The sequence below is a fragment of the Apteryx mantelli genome, chromosome 1, assembly GCF_036417845.1.
Source record: "Apteryx mantelli isolate bAptMan1 chromosome 1, bAptMan1.hap1, whole genome shotgun sequence".
NCBI lineage: Eukaryota > Metazoa > Chordata > Aves > Apterygiformes > Apterygidae > Apteryx > Apteryx mantelli.
Genome location: NC_089978.1, coordinates 6388130 through 6398751, shown reverse-complemented (window position 1 = coordinate 6398751; position 10622 = coordinate 6388130). Strand labels below are relative to the sequence as shown.

Here is a 10622-nt window from a genome sequence, read left to right as displayed (position 1 = left end):
TCTGAGTTTGGAATAAAATACAATATAATAATAATAATATAATAATATCTTACTTTCTTGCTTTCCTCAAAGGCTGCAAATTTTAGGATGGGGGGGGGGGAAGAAGCAGAACATAGCAGACTTGCACCTGGCTGATTTAAAGGTCCACCATGAAGAGGGCAATTCCCATGTACCTCCAAGCACGGCGTGAAGTACTGCAGTCGATTATGTGCAGCACTCTTCTTACAATGCAGTTTTAGGGCCTAATCCAGTGACGGTCCAAGATTTGCGAGGCTGACATAAGCCACACAGAGATTGCTGCTGCAAAGTTTCGTAGGAGTAAATTTTGAGGAAGGACTTAAACCAGAAAAGCCCCATTATTTGGTGAAGGGGAGAATGACGGAACAAGTGTAAACAGCAACAGGTCATGATGAAGCCTGGCAGGGATAAGTTACCTGGGACTTGCCCAAGGTCCGGCAGTAAAGCAGTGGCAGGGCCTGATGCTATAGCTTAGAAACAACACCACCCTTCCTCCCTTCAGACCACACCGAATAGCAGCATTAAATAGCCCTAATTCCCTGTCACTACAGTTTAAATTTAAAAAAAAAAAAAAATTAAAGACAGAAACTGGCAGCATTGGTCTTGCTCGCCACAAAGAAGCAACCCTAAATTATGCCACTAATATCTTGTGGACCTTCTCCTCCCTGAGGATTCTTATTTAAATTAAGTAACACAATTATGGATATGTGATTCAAAAAAAAAAAAAAATCTTTGGATAACACCATTATGGATGGATGCTTCCTCACCCCAAAAGGGAGATGTTATGCAAATCACCTAACTAGGGGTGAGGAAGGAACAGAGGTTTCCCCCTTTTCCTTGCATGTGTGGAAGTTAGAGCCCACCTGACCCCAGGGAAAGGAAGGGAGGCTCCCCACAGCTGAGGGATGGAGGCACCACCTGAACCAGCTCCCCATGCCCATGCCATGCTCATCCCATCCCAATCCTAAGCGCATCCCACCTCATTCCCAGTCCTCCCCATGCCCATGCCATCCCCATACCCATGTCATGCTCATCCTATCCCCTCCCCATGCCATTTTATGCCCACACCATGCCCATGTCCATATCCTACTCATGTCCATGCCCACACCATGCTCATGCCCATGACATCCCTATGACCATCTTTATGCCCATGTCCCCCATACCGATGCCCATTCCATGTCCATGCCCCCATCCATGCCCATGCTGTGCCCCCAATGCCCATTCCCTCCCCATGCCCATCCCATGTTTGTAGCACTGTCCATACCCATTCCCATGCAATGCCCATGCCCCGCCATGCCCCTGACATGCCCATCATGACATGCCCATGCCCCTGTCCATGACATGCCCATGTCCCCTGTACCCACCCCCTCCCCATTCCCCTGTACCCACCCCCTCCCCATTCCCCTGCCATGCCCCTGGCCATGCCCCTCATGTTATGCCCCCCATGCCCATTCCATGCCCATGCCCCCCATGCCATGCCCACACCAGGCCCATTCCTCCACATGCCCACCCCATGTCTGTGCCTCTGTCCATATCTAGCTCATGCCCCCATGCCCCCCCACGCCCATCCCCTCCCTCTCCCCATGTCCATGCCCATGCCATGCCATGCCATTCCCATGCCCACCCCATGTCTGTGCCTTTGTCCATGCCTATGCCTATGCCATGCCCATGCCACCCATGCCCATCCCCTTCCTCTCCCCATGACCACTCCATGCCCATGCCCATGCCCACCCCGTGTCTGTGCCTCTGTCCATGCCTATGCCCATGACCCCCATGGACATCCCCTCCCTCTCCCCATGCCCACCCCATGCCCATGCCCACCCCATGTCTGTGCCTCTGTCCATATCTAGCCCATGCCCCCCACGCCCATCCCTTCCCTCTCCCCATGACCACTCCATGCCCATCCCATGTCTGTGCCTCTGTCCATGCCAATGACCATGCTGTGCCCATGCCCCCCCATGTCCATCCCTTCCCTCTCCCCATGACCACTCCATGCCCATCCCATGTCTGTGCCTCTGTCCATGCCTATGACCATGCCGTGCCCATGCCCCCCCGTGTCCATCCCTGCCCTCTCCCCGTGCCCACCCCGTGCCCCTGCCCATCCCATGTCCATGCCCATGCCATGCCATGCCCATGCCCACCCCATGTCTGTGCCTCTGTCCATGCCTATGACCATGCCGTGCCCATGCTCCCCATGCCCATGCCCTCCCTCTCCCCATGACCACCGAATGCCCATGTCATGCCATGCCCATGCCCATGCCCATGCCCATGCCCTCCCTCTCCCCGTGCCCACCCCGTGCCCCTGCCCACCCGTGCCCCCGCCGCGGCCCCGCGGCGCGCAGCCGCCGGCCGCGTGCGCGCCTGTCACGGGCAGCCCGGCAGCGGCGGCTCCTGCCTCCCATTCATGTAACCTGTGTGTGTCTCCCTTTCCCTCTGCGTGTAGCAGGGAGAGGGAGAGAGAGAGCGAGGCGAGGAGAGGAGGAGGAGGAGGGGGGAGCTTTAAATAAAGCCTTTGGATTGCAGCTGCTTATTTTGGGCAGTCCTACCAGGGACGATTCCTGCCAGGAAAGAAGCTGGACCACTCTTGGGTTTTTTTATTATTATCTTTTTTTTTTTATTATTTCGCTTTTGGTTTTCATTTTTTTGGGGGTGGTGGCGGTGTGCGGTCGCGCTGCCTGCTGCGATGAGCTCCGGCGCCTGGCCGTAGTTGCCCACTTTGGGATCGCTGGACACATAAAGTGGCATTTCAGTGGGGGGAAGCCTGCAGACATGGTAAGCTTGCGTTTTGCTCCGAAAGTGCATTTTTTGTGTTCTCGCCTGCCTCCCGTTTTCCCTTCCCCCCCCCTCCACCCCCCCCAAACGCGTAGACACAGGGGTTGGGGCTGGGGAGCAGCTCCCTGAATCCCAGCTTTTCCTCCCCAGCCATCCCTCCCTCTCCGCGCAGCTCGCTCGGCTGCTCCCTCCGCACACTTTGCAGCAATCCAGGCAGGAGCTCAGCTCCGGCAAGGATGCTGGAGGCGCTGGGGACCAGCCCTTGCTCCAGGGTTGTTATTTATTTATTTTTTTTGGGGGGGGGGGTAGGACATCTCTCCCATGCACCCCCCCAGCCCTGCCCTCTGCACCCCGAGCGGCGCGGCGGAGGGAGCAGCGCAGATTTGGAGGCGCCGGAGCAAGGATGCAGCTTTAAGATCATTCGGTGGCATTTATGTAATAGTAAAAGCAAGGGGATAAAAGCTAAAATAAAAGTGTCAGGATTTCTCAGCTGCACAAAGCTCTGCCTGAACCCCACGCCCCGTCCCCGTGCCCTGCTGCAGGGTGGTGCGTGTATGTGTGTGTGTGTTTACATTTGGATCTGTGATAGACTTGGGGATGGGGAAGGGGGGGGGGGAATCTCCCATTTTCCAAGGGGCGGTTTGGTCTCCGAGAAAAATAAAATAAAATTACGAAAATGTGCTTTACTGCAACTTGGGAGACGATTCTGGTTCTCAGACATTCAATGCTTAAAGCCCTACTTCCAGCCGTGCCCTTCCAGTATTGAGGAAATAAATAAATAAATAAATAAAAACAACCAGTGTGGCGTTTGGGAAAAGATGTGAGAGTGCCTGGCAGAAATGCAGTGGTTCAGGCTCGTGCTTATATTCTCAGCAGTTTGCATTCTGAAAAACAAATTCTGATTGCAGGACATTAAAAAAAAAAAAAAAAAACAGGCTGCTACCAAGGGACATTTATCCTTTTTTGTTGTTTTGATTAAAATAACATTGGGATATTTTACTTTGAAATCAGTATTAGTTAAGGTATGCTAAATGTTTAAAAAAAAACAAAAAACTTTGTGTGTTGCATGAGGCAGCATGTATTTACTCTTTCTTACCATGTCCATGTGAAAGTCACAGTGGCTACAACCACGTAAGCACAGAATTTGAGAAAAAAAGATTAGAAAACACATACTTATGCAGCAGTCTCTCCTGTCTTCTGGGATACACAATCTTTGAAATACTCTTTTCATACAGCCAAAACAGATCTGACTAAATACTTCTTGACTTGATAGACAAGAACCTCTCTGTGCCTTGAATGCATTTACTCACGGGCTCCTCCAGGAAAGTTCAATTCTTTATAATTTTTTACCATTAAAAAAAAAAAAAAAATCTATCCACCTCCCCCAATCTGGATAAGTATTCTTAACTTTTTTTGCACTGAAGCCTGGTATTGAATTCATAGCGATATACATATACATATGCATATATATATATATATATATATACACTTTTTTTTTTTCTTAGAAAAGTTTAGTGTGAAGGGAGTGACACCAGATGAGAGAAGGCGAGCAAGGCTTTGAAGTTGGAAGTAGGGTCCTTTCGTAGGCAAACTTGTGCCGTGGGGTGGCAAGTCCCGCGCGCTCGCGGCGCCCTCCGCTTGGGGCCGCCGGGCGATGCGGCTGGCGAGGGCGGCTCCGCCGAGCCCGGCCTCCCCCGGCCCGGCACCTTTCCGCCTCGCTGACCCCAATAAAATTCGCTGCCTGGCAAGGCGGCCCCTCTCCTCCCTGCCCTGCCCTCCCACGGCAAGCGCCCTGCGTGTGCGCCGTGTGCGCCAGCGATCGCGCCGATCGCGCGGCTCCGCCCTAGGCTCCGCCAGCAGCCGGCGTGGCCCGGCGGCGCCCGGTGGCCGCGGCGGCGAGGAGTCAAGGGCAGGCTGCCGGCCGCCGGGAAGCCAAACCTCCCCCCGGTCCGGAGGAGCTGGGGGAAGCTGGGGCCGAGCCAGTGATTTGTATTTAATTTATTTCATTGGCCTTTGCGGAGCCAGGCGCCTCCCACTTGGCGTCTCAGCCTGTAACACTTTTATAGGCTTGGGTGGAAAAAACAGGGAGTGCGTAGGTCTATATATCCATCTATCCATCTATCCATCTATATATCTATGTATCTAGCTATATGTATGTATGTATGCATGTATATATGTGTGTATGCATATATGTGTGTGTGTGTATATATATGTGTATATATATTAGTTAGCATGGTGTGCGTATGGGGGGGGGGGGATAAAGGTAGGCAGACGCATCCCTCTCTCCGTTGCGCTGATTTGCAAGGGACAAGCCTTCAAAGCAGCTGGGCTACGCTCTTGCCTGCGTTAAAAGGGTCCGGGAATTTGCCGTTTTGGGGGCCCGCTGCGAGCTGCCCTTCCCCGTCCAATTCCTCCATCCCAGCCCTGCTCCATCCTGCTGGATCAAGCCTTTGCCAGCGCGGGATTTCCCCGCTGCCATGATCCCGTCGCCGTGCCAGTCGGCCCCAGCGCAGGGGCGAGGCGGTGGCCGAGCTGTGCCCGGTCCCAGCAGATTTGGGGAAGGGCAGAGGGATGCGCCAGGTGCTGGCGGCGCCCCGGGTTTCTGCTCCCCCCCCCCCCCCCCCCAGGCTGGGTCCGCTGCTCTGCGCAGGATTTTCCTGGGAAGAGCGGGGCGGCGGCAGGAAGGAGAGGGAGGGCAAGCACCCAACCTGCTTCAGCTTTTCCCTCTTTTCCCTCCCACCCCCCCAAAAAAAACACCTCCCCGGGATGGGGGAGGTAGCGCCACAGCACGAGCACGGGTCGTGTTGCTGCAGGCACAGGATACGCCTCACCCTCGCTTCCCATCCGTATGCGCTCGCGGGTGTGCGTGGCTTGCCTAGGGGAGGTTTTCGGTTTGTCTCCTCTTTTTTTTCTTTCTTTTCCTTTTTTTTTTTTTTTTAATACATGACCCGGTGGATAGATCTTGTGCCTCGGTGGAGAGGGAAGGTCTTTCACCCGGAAAGAGGTTCTCGGGCTGCTCTTTAGCAGGGGAAGGAGGGGGGGGGGGAAAAAGCAAAAGGAGGTGTGCAAGTTTAACTTCACAGTTTTCCTTTCATATTAGGTTTGAGAGGGCACAAAGTAGGGGAAGAATCACTGCGAGAAGAGGGTAAAATTGCTCATCTGGTTTTGATCGGGGAGGGAGAGGCGAAAAACCCTCCTCTGTTGATTTTACTACGGGGATGGAAAAGGGGGGTTGTCACCCCTGTTTTGGTGGGTCTGGGAAAGGAGACAGTTTGGCACAGAAAAGGCTTTTTTTTAAAAAAAAATCCTTGTAACTTACTTTACTTGAATAGTTTAAATTAGATACTTTGCTTTTGTTTTGGTGAGCAGATAGTGCATTGGCAAGGGAAGGTGCTGCTCCCTTTTGTTTTACAAAGTGAGGGGTTGTTTTTGCTTTTCTTTTATTTGATTAGCTTCCTGGAGCGCATAATAACTGAAACGTTATTTCATTCCTTCTCAGACACGTACAATATTCCAATTAGGAGCCCGCTCTGATTATTTTTAACCCGGTAGCTCACCGTTTCTCTGCTCAGGAGAATCAAACATTGAGCACTTCCACTTTAAAGCAGCCGAGATGCTTAACCAGACTATCCTTTCCCTGGGAAAGTCATTTCCAGTTCTGTCAGAGTTCCCGCTTCGCTGGTTCCTTTTCTGACAGAATCATATCTTTGCAGGAAGCACAGCTACGATCTTATGTAACTTGATGTTTCCAGATCAAAAGTTACAAATAGCGCAGTGATAGCGTGATGAGAGAGATTTGGCGAGATGAATGCTGCCTGACATACGCAATTTCTTATTAGGGCTTCAAATCAAGGCGATTTAAAAAATTTGCTGGGGGCGGGGGGAAAGGTGAATAAACAAAAACTTGCTCCTTTGATATTTTCTTTAACATGGCTTTTCTCTCTTTATCGTATCTCTATAGACGCTCGAGACTCTGTTTTCTTTCTTTTTAAGGCAAACTATTCTGTGTTTTAAAAAACGCGTAACTAATATCGAAAAGTGAAACGGCTCGAAACTGCGTCTCAGGTTTGATTCAAAGAGGTAAAACTCTTTAGATCAGTGTCAACTCAGGTTTAAAGACTGGCTGTTACCTGCCCTGTTACAAGGTCTATCACCCTAGCTTGTTGTAACTGAGAGCTAAAATATTCCCTTTCTGCTCCGAACTGGCAGACTGGCACTGCTGGGCACTTTGAGCGAGCAGCACGCACCCCTTGCCAGGGAACCGGGTGTTCGTGGGTCCCTGACCAACACGTTGCGGCGAAAAAGTCTTGCAGTGAAACATGTTAAAATATATGGACTTATAATATTTGTTCTTTGCCACCGGTTAAAAACAGAAAGAATCGTGATGAAATTTTATCTTTATCTTTAAACTATCTTTATCTAGTCACCGTAGCTTGAGGAGTGATGCTGTAGTGGGGCTCCAGCACTTGTATTTCTACTCCGCAAAAAACCGGCCAGTTTGCCTTCCTCTGTGCCAGTTCACTGTCACTGGGCTGAGAAGTCGCAGGATTTTCACAGGAGTGTTTTTCTTTGCCAGATCTCCCAAATCATCCTTTCCGGAGCGTCTTTAAAGGTGGAGGTAGAGCCGGTACGCGAATAGGAGGGCACGCTGGCCGGGCTATGCGGAGTGGCAAGCATTTCTTGCAGGAAGTTTAAATTCCTTGGGAAGTTTAAGCGTTACTTAGGTAAAACCTTATGCCTGGTGTATCAGCTTGCTGTGAATGAAGCTGTTTGTTCTGGAGGGAGTTCAGACTCCGTCTCGTGTTGCCCTGTTGCATATCAGCGGAGGTGATGTTTTATCAGATGCAAGGATGTCTTTAAAAGCACTAGCTGCTGAAATCTGTGTTCTTCCAGTATTTTGGCAATCAGGAGGAGGAAAAGGAGATATGAGATGGAATAGGTCTGGCGGGTAAAGTTTCCTATTCCAAGGTAAGACCAGCTTTCTAGGATTTGATACATCCTTGTTTTTTTTTTTTAAGAGATAAGGAGAGGAGAAAAAAAAATGAAGCGAGGAGTTGCTGATGGTCGATTTAGGTGGACTGGCTTGCTGAATCACATTTATCAGCCCATTTAAATGGGGATAATTCAATTAGATTTCACTGATATCTCCTCAGGCTTGAGTAAAGTAGTATTTTCTACAGTCTAGGAAAGCTACAGCAGTTCCAAATTCTGCTTCACTGCTAACACGAATGCTGAAGCCTGGGAGGCAGATGTGCTACCAAGACAGCAACAGCAAGCGTGGAGGCAGGAGATGTTTCTCTGCCCATTGATTTAGGTTTTAGATGATTATTGAGCACTGCATTCCTTTTGAACACTGTGTGGAAAGAGTGTTGCTTGCCTGCTTGCGTGTTTGCCTGCACAATCTTCAAAATATTATTATTGAGATGCTCCGTTAAGCACCCGGAAGTTAGGAAATAGTGTGATTAAATCTCATTTTAGTTCAGCCTTGTGTTGTGTACACAATAAGGGGTCAAACACATTAAATATCTTAAGCCCGCTTAAAACTTTTGTTCTCGAGCTGTGCTCTATGCTCTGGCTTTTGGGAAATATGGGGTCTACGCATAAAACGAGGCCTTCTATATAATACCATGGGGTTGGAAAAAGAAACCAGGATTCCGTCCTGGAGCAGGAGTAGCCCAGAGGCCACGCAGTCATAAGCCATCTCTTCCACCGGCTCCCCTGGACTTAAATGTCCCAATCTTATAAATGAACTGAACTCCTAAACTCAGCAACGGAGAGTTCTCAGGGTTCTGCCAATTCCTTTTGGACTGTCGCGAGCTTGCTGTACGTTGAAAACCGTCTCCTCCTCGTCTAGCTAACCTAATAAAGAATAGGAAGGAAGCGTTTTGGTTGCTCAAAAAGCCTTCAGAACTGACTGCCAGAAGTGGTTAGAAAAACTGACGGAGCATGAGAGATGCTCAGATTTGCTTCCTGCTTCTTGATACACACCGTATTGGTTGGTTGGGCTCGCTACAGCACTGATACTGCCAGCCAAGAACAAAAAAAGCTAGAAAACAGCCCTCGGTGTGGATAGGTTTTAAGGCGTGATCAGCTTTTTGGTGTTGGCCCAGATTTCGGCGTTAGAAAGCAGAGAGCAACCTCCAGAGCTCCTCTCAAGCTGTGCTCCTGCGGGCAGAGGCACAGTCAAGGGTTACTTACAGTGGTGAAGCAAAGCAAAGCTCACACGGGCTTTAATTGCCGTTGTGGGCGTTGGACACGTAAGCAGATCAGACTCCGGGCTCTCGAGATGAGTATCCAGAGGTTGCAACACCCTTGGCTTCGGGACGGTTGTGAAAGGTTGGGTTGAAGTGACTTGCCCAGCGTCGCCTGCGGTCTCATGGCATCGTTCGACTTCCTCCATCTGAAACGTGTTCCTCTTCTTCCTTCCATCCTCTGCGGAGTCACTGCACGCCTCCCTGCTTCTGCAGCACGGGAGACGGGGAGCGCAATGGTCACGTTCCCCTTCCCAGTCTCAAAGGCTTCACCTCCAGGCTGGCCTGGGTCAAACAAGATCTTGCGACTAATGACTGTATTGCAACGAAGGCAGACGGGGGGCTTGACTGAGGTTACGCAGGCAACTTTCAGCGTGGTTTTTCTTAGATTCTGAATTTGCAATATGCATTTTTTAATCTTACTATTTATCTGCTAGTCTACATTTTTTTCAAGTTGTTGTTTTGTTTTGTTTTGTTTTATGCAGACTTATAAAAACTAGTAGCTTTGTCACATTGCGTCATTTTGGTGTTTATAGGTGTTGTCAATGGCAGGCCGAAAATGGTTTAAATTTACAGATCCTTGGTTTTGGTTTCACAATGTGCTCCCCAAAACGGATCCATCCCACCCAGTCCGGTCCTACCCTCATCTCCTGTCTCTCCCTCACCCCCCAGCCCTACTCTGAAATCCTGTTTTCATCTACCAAATCTCCTTTTTGCAGGCTTCTCACCCCAGCCTGGTTTAGCTCCTCCATGCTGGGGATCACCAAGAGCTTCTCTGATTCCAGCTCTGGTGCTGGGAAGCAGACTGGGAGCATCCCCCAACACAAAGCATCTTCTTTAGTCCCACACAGGTGGAAATTTAAGTGACTGAAGCTGGCAAGCATGTCCAAATGCGCCAAAGCACAGGTAGCAACAGCGCTTTATCAACAATGTCTATACGTGGCCAAACTCACACAGCTTCACACAATATTTGTGAAGAGAAGTATAGTCCTCTCCCAGGCAAATTTCAAGTCCTGGAGATACCAGAAAAGAGTTTAGAGAGAAGGTTATTGGCATTTTTTAGCATGAGTCAAACAACATATTTTTCGCTCGCCTTATTCTCAGAAACTGCTGAACTGTTTTGACTGAATTTTTCCAAAAAACTTCAGCCTGAGGCGGACAGCTGGCATGGAAATTTTCAGCCCAAACAATTTGCTTAGTATAGTTATGAGAAACTGCAAATGGGGTTTTATTATTAAAGCTGTCTTGCTCTTCCCATAATCAACAACACTACTAACTTTGCCTTTCACAAATACAAAGATAACTTGAGGTTTTGTTGCACACTGATTTTGTGTTTGTGTTTGACAGATATTTTTATATATTGGAAATTTATTATAAAACTGACACACACATTTCAGCATATGTTAGCAGATGACAAAATCTCAGGCTTCCTGGGGAAAAAAAAAAAAAAGTGAATACAACTAATGAGAATCCCACAAAGCTGCATCAAAGGGATACAACATTGCAGGATTTGTAGAATGGGATTAAAAGCAAAGAAATCCCAAGAGATGCTGCCTTGACAGAACAATCACACAAATTCCC

At 49.4% G+C, this 10622-nt stretch overlaps 1 protein-coding gene across 7 annotated transcripts in view; it reads left to right on the top strand.

Annotated features, from left to right (window-relative positions):
* The first annotated feature begins 2539 nt into the window (after nt 1-2539).
* Nucleotides 2540-10622, top strand: part of LOC106495814 (teneurin-4-like) — a 315416-nt gene continuing 307333 nt past the window's right edge. For all 7 annotated transcript variants that reach the window (XM_067314406.1, XM_067314277.1, XM_067314208.1 and 4 more), the window contains exon 1: nt 2540-2790. The gene's annotated coding sequence lies outside the window, so the exon portion shown is untranslated. The remainder of the gene's footprint in view (nt 2791-10622) is intronic.